The sequence below is a fragment of the Mus caroli genome, chromosome 17 (genome assembly GCF_900094665.2).
Source record: "Mus caroli chromosome 17, CAROLI_EIJ_v1.1, whole genome shotgun sequence".
In the NCBI taxonomy this organism is placed as follows: domain Eukaryota; kingdom Metazoa; phylum Chordata; class Mammalia; order Rodentia; family Muridae; genus Mus; species Mus caroli.
The window spans coordinates 75914908-75921519 of NC_034586.1; positions in this window are offsets into that span (position 1 = coordinate 75914908).

Here is a 6612-nt window from a genome sequence, read left to right on the forward strand (position 1 = left end):
TCCAGCAGTAGGCGTGGCAGGACGAATGAGCAGGAAGCTCCACCCTTGAGCAAGCAGGTTCCAGGCTGGGGGAAGGGAGGCCACACGCCACTATGCCCGACTGTGAGAAGAATTCTTAATGCTTGTGAGAACATCCAAGGAAACAAAACAGGAGTCTTGTGAGCTCAGTTTCCTCAAACCACAGCCTTGCTCGCAGAATGTGTTTTCCTGCTCCTCCCAGGAGTAGCAGATAGGAGTTTACTGCAGGTTACTCATTATGGCTTGCAGGTGTTACTCAATTAAATATTTATAATCTTCCACGGAAAAACATGTTTTGCCATGTGTGACTTGTCCTTGTGATTGTATATAGCTTGAACTTTACCCGTGTGACCTTCCTGAACCCTCAAAGTATAAATTGCCTGAGGCTCTGACTAAAGTTGGCTATTGCATGGGAATTTAGTCTGCCTCATTTATCAGCTCTGTTCCCCCCCGGGTCACCCCACTTCTAGAGCAGAAAACAAAGCGGTTAAGAGACCAGAGTTTGGCTCCCGACATGTATATCAGGATCATGTATATCCAGGGACTCTCCCACCTTCTTCTGGCTTCTTTAAGCACCCAAATACATGTGGCATACATTTACAGAGACACACAGATACACATATATAAAAATAAACTGAAAAAAAATAAAAAGAAATACTAGAACAAGTATGTAAAGGCAGGTAACAATGATTATCAAAATGTAACAATGGTAATAACGAAGAATTTAAGGTACCCAATAAATGCCATCAATACAGAAAAATGTGGTCAGCTGAGATCCTTATGATTATCAGAGACTGAAGCCATTACCAAGGCAACTGGGCATAAGAGAGGCAGTGTTTGATGCAAGTTCACCAGGCCAGATAAAACTGTTCACAAGAGTTAAAAAAGAGATTAATTCAGCAGGGACCTTGGGACTGGAATAGGGCTTTAATAGATTTGCTGAGACCCACACAGGGACATGATCTTTAAGAGACAGGAGGCTTCCGTGGATCTGAATGACTTAGAGTGGCATATAAATCAGTCTCATATTGTTCTAGAGCAATCACAAGGAAATGAGAAGAAAAAAATAAATAAGGATAAAAGCAAGCGAACAATGGGACCTGCCTGAATCACCTGAAAGCAAAATGTGGCAAAATGTATCTTCAGTTAGTGAAAAACAAAACAAAACAAAACAACAACAAAAAACACTGACAAAGCTAAATTCAGTGAGAGCCTCTGAAGATGTTAAAGCCTGAAAACAGTTTGTGGAAGAAAGAGATAGTGCAGATGAAAAAGGCAGTTTATCCCGAGGAGAAGCAGTTATCCACCCAGAGTACCCTCTGCATGTTTTTCTCCTGCAAGAGAGGGTAGCAAAGATAGAAATTATTCACTAAGGCCAAGGTGAATCTCAACAGGCAGGTATGTCTGACAGAGGGGCAGCAGACCTAGCCACAGCACTAGCTAAGAGCCTGTCAGTCCTGGGCAGCCACTTCAGGCAGCAAGCTGGAGTGGCAGCTGGAACCAGTCCATCCCCCCACCCCCTGACAGACACACACACACACTCACACACTCCCTTGGGCCTGTTGGAGGTGGTAAGACAGCCTCATGGGAGTTCCCAGGATGAGTCAGGTCAGCTCATGGAGAATAACTCCATAGTGTAGAGCTAAATAAATCAGTGCCTCCCATCTATAACACTATACCCTACATTCACTTATTTCGGGGGGTGGGGGGGAATGGTGTGTATGTGAATTCTTTTCGTGAAGCATTGGGCCTTGTTAACACTTTTGTCTTATGTTCCAAGACAGAGTTTCTTTGTGTAACCCTGGCTTTCCTGGAACTCAACTGGGTCGCAGGGGATGACCTTGAAATTCAGAGATCTGCCTGCTCTGCCTCCCGAGTGCTGGAGTGCTGGGATTAAAGGCATTCGCCACCACGGCCAGGCACTAACACTTTTTAAAGTATTGTCTCAGTTGGTTTAACCAACAGTCTGCTTTCAGAACTCTAGCCAACCCTTTGTAAGATCTCGTCTGTTAACCTCCAAGTATTTTCCAGATTTAGGAAAGCACTTGAAAGGCATATAAGCATGTCTCAAGACACAAGGATGAGAAATCAGCTCACACTGGATGCAAAGACCAGGCAAAACTGTGCAATCCCTCCCTGGGAATCCTATTGGTGACACCCAACAGGTGGACAAGGAATGTCTGTGAATGATAAACAAGGTTAAAGAATCCGTACATGGCTAAAGATGTTCCCAGAAGCCCAGAATGTAATAAAAACCAGTACTAAGGGGACCTTATCTCCCTCCCAGTTGTTGGCCAGAACTCACAATACAGGCTATTGCCTCTGCTGGTGGCTATCTCTCTGCAAGAATCAGGATGATGTAACCCTGTAGTACTTGGCCACACATGGAAAGAAAGCCAAGCTGGGATTGAACGGGAAGCCTCTCTTGTTGGCTAGTGTTTATAATGCCAGAATGCACTAAAATGGTAGGCTTTTGAGGAAAAGCTCTCCCCAGGGGGTCCTACTGTAGCCCTTCATGTTAAGGTCAACATACCAAGCAAAGATGTGCCCACCTGCTAGCACAATAGTGGCATGATTGTTAGGGCACAGTTATTTTCTGATTGGATCTGAGGCCTGCCCCACCGGAGGGAACTCATGTCTGATGCTGTCAGTCTCATCCAAAGCCTGTAGCTATGATGGTCATAGGCTCTTCTGCGGAAGCTAACTGCTATTGTTTTTGCTAAACAGATATGATGTGCTTGTGAAGTTGCCTCTACATGTTTATGTTCATGCTCATAATTATTGCTGCTGCTGGCCTTGGTCAGGTGAGGTTCCTTGGCTTGGGTAAGGATAATGGTGTCAGTTACTACAAATGCCTGTCTATTCAAAGTGCTAAGGAGGGATTGTAGGATGCTTGTACATCAGTCATTTCTTATCCTCCACAGCTCAGAAGGAGGCAGAAAGAATGTAAGGAAGGGATAGGATATGGTAGAAGAATGCCATCTTCAAGACAGGACACTGAGGCACAAGACTGAGCCCATTAACACTCCCTTGAAAATGGGAGGGTAAGTGGATGAGGTCTCACTTCTCTTAATACAAGAGTAAGGCTGGGCATGGTGGCACACACCTTTAATCCCAGCATTCTGGAGGCAGTGGCTGGTGGATCTCTGAGTTCATGGCCAGCCTCTACAGAGCAAGTTCCTGGACAGCCAAGGCTATACAAAAGTACAGTTGCTGGGGGAGGGGTGGGCACAACACATTTTCTTTGGTGATATATTCACCCGTACATGCCCTTGATCTTAAAGGTAACCCTTCACCTATCCTCCTAAAGTAACTGATTAAATTATCTGGTTCACCAAGTTACTTAAATGGAATAATTTCTTTGGTTTGGCAGTGGTGCCCAATCTGGGGTCAACACACGTTTGTTCACAGCTTCCCAGGAAAAGTTAATATGATCCATACCATTTTCCACGTCCTGTTTCACTTCGTGCTATAAAACAGCAGGAGAGGGGCTGGTGAGATGGCTCAGTGGGTAAGAGCACCCGACTGCTCTTCTGAAGGTCCAGAGTTCAAATCCCAGCAACCACATGGTGGCTCACAACCATCCGTAACGAGATCTGGCGCCCTCTTCTGGAGTGTCTGAAGACAGCTATAGTGTACTTACATATAATAAATAAATAAATCTTAAAAAAAAAAAAAAAACAGCAGGAGACATAGTGGTTATGTGAGCATGTGATCTCAGCAACGTGAGAGGATTGCTAGCCTTGTCTATAAGATGGATGAGCCCATTAACGGAGGCTAGCCTTGTCTATAAGATGGATGGATAGATAGATAGATAGATAGATAGATGAATAGGTAAATAAATACAAGTTCCAACAGATGTTGTTTATTTTATTTTATTTTATTTTTTTATTTTTTGGTTTTTCGAGCTTAATCTTTTGGTCCTCAAACAAAAATAAGATGAAAGTAAATAGATGGAAAAAGATACTTTATATAAACAATAATCCTAAGAGAGTTCAAGTAGTTATCTGTTAAGGCCTTGGGGGGGGGCGCCTAGGTAAAAATATTAAGGCCTAGATGAAATGTTAAGGCCTAGGTAACTTGGCTAGCCAACCATTATAAGGAAACTTTCTCATATGTTTCTACTGTTACTAGAAAACTTTCTAATGCCAAGATTGATTGCATATTGTTATGTTCTTGAAAACAAATCATGATAGAAGTCAGTAGAACTGCTTTGTGTTGTTATTCCCAATAAGCTTGGACCCCAACATAAGAGAGACACCTGTACCAATATATGTATATGTATATGCATATATATACATACATATATATATGTATATATATATACATACACATATATATATGTATATATATATATATATATATATATATATTTGGAATAAGACTTCCATTTTGAGTTTTTGAGTAGTGGTCTAGTAAAGTTTAAGTTCCCAAGACCTCCCTGGGAACTGACATCTTATTTGGCAAAAAGAGAAATATGCACGGGTAACTGACATCCTGGTTGACAAGTTAAGACATGAATGTTCGATAAGGCAAGTCCCCAGCCACAGTTGAATACACCAACCAATGGGAACAGGATACATGTACAACAAAAACATGTTCCTAAGGAAATCCCCTATCCCTAAATCCTGATTGGTAAAATAACTTGGCATGGATGTTTGTGGATTTGGGGCTTAAAAACCCTGTAGGATCTTCCAACTCAATGTCATGGTTCCATTCCCAAATCTGGACCATGGCCCTGGTCAACCAGTCCTGGGATGTATGCTCAACAAACTATCTCTGTCTGACTGAGATCGGTGTTTATGTGGTTCCTAAGGCAAATCCTGCACTCCAGCACTATCTAAATAGCTAACCAAATATTTAAAGAAAATAAAAATGCTGGCCATGCATGACAGAGCATACCTGTAATCTTATCCCTCAGGTTTTAAGAAGCCAGAAGATCATTTTGAATCCAGCCTGGGCTACACAGAGAATTCCAGGCTAGCATGTCTTAAATGAAAGCTAAGTGGAGCCAGGCAGGCAGTGGTGGCACACAGCTTTACTCCCAGCACTCAGGAGGTATAGGCAGGCAGATGGCAGGCAGATCTCTGAGTTCGAGGCCAGCCTGGTCTACAGAGTGAGTTCCAGGAGAGGCAGGGCTACAACAGAGAAACCCTGTCTTAAAGACAAAGAAAGCAGGGAAAGAAGGGAATTATTACTATTCATAATAATAAAAGGATCAGGCCAGGGAGACAGTTCAGTGGGTAAGGCACTGGCCTGGTAAGTGAGAGGACCTGAGTTCGAATCTCCACAATTCCCAGAAAGCCAGGTGCAGTAGAATGCCCCTGTAATCCCAATACAGTACTTCCAAAAACATGTGGGTCAGCTAGCCGAGGGTATGCAGCAGTGAACAAAACTGCCTCAGACAAAGCTGTAGAAGAGGACCTACTCATAAAGCTGTCCTCTGTTCTACCTGTTTGTGTAGACACACACACACACTTAGCGTACACACACACACTAGCATAACAATTATAAATGTATGATGTACCCCAAAACAAAGCCTTCGAATGCTTTGAAACAATAATCATGGCTAGAGGTACATGTTGTCTTAGTAGTTACTGGGTCTAACTTAATAGTTCTTCTGTGGCATACTGCTTCAAAATTCCCGAAGAGATTTTTCATTTTTTTCCCTCCAGTTTATATCTTTTACCACAGTGACCTCTACTGGTACAGGTGTTGATTAAAACACAGTTTCTGGCTGCTTCGTAGAATCATGCATTTGCCTAGAGTAACCTAGAGGACACCTAAAACCCACCCCTTAGCCACATGAGAGGTTCTTTCTGTGCAACCAGGCTAATGTCGGTTCCAGTTAGGGAATAGAGGCCCGAAGCAGTGGTTTCCAATCTAGTTGTGTTTGGATCACCTGGAGGCTTTTGCACTACTAACATGACTAACCCATTTGTGTAGGATGTTTTTTAAGGTCCCTCAATGGTCCTATTACAAACAGTGATGAGATCAATTGCCCTAGCAGCTTTTATGTGTCTCACTATGGTCACCAATATTGCATGTACCAAGTACAGCACAGATGTGTTTATTCCCTCTCTAATCCACAAGCACTTTCTGCCTTACGTCTCAGAGAATAGTCTTCCAGACCAGAGGCATTACCTTGGTGTCTTAGTCATGGTTACTACTGCCGTGATTTAAAAAAAAAAAAAAAAAAAAAAGTGACCAAATGCAACTCAGAGAGGAAAGGGATTATTTGGCTTATGCTTCATCATTACAGCTTGAAGTGAGAGGAGGAACCTGGAGGCAGGAGCTGATGCAGTGGCCACGGAGGGGGGCTGCTTCCTATCTTGCTCTCCATGGTTTGCTCAGCCTGCTTTCTTAAGAACCCAGGACTACCAGCCCAGGGAATGGCACCACCCACATCTAGAATGGGCTGGGCACCTTCCACTTCATTAAGAAATGCCCTGCCGGGCAGTGGGGGCACATGCCTTTAATCCCAGCACTTGGCAGGCAGATTTCTGAGTGTGAGGCCAGCCTGGTCTACAGGTGCAAGTTCCAGGACAGCCAGGGCTACACTGAGAAACCTTGTCTCAAAAAGACTAAAAAAAA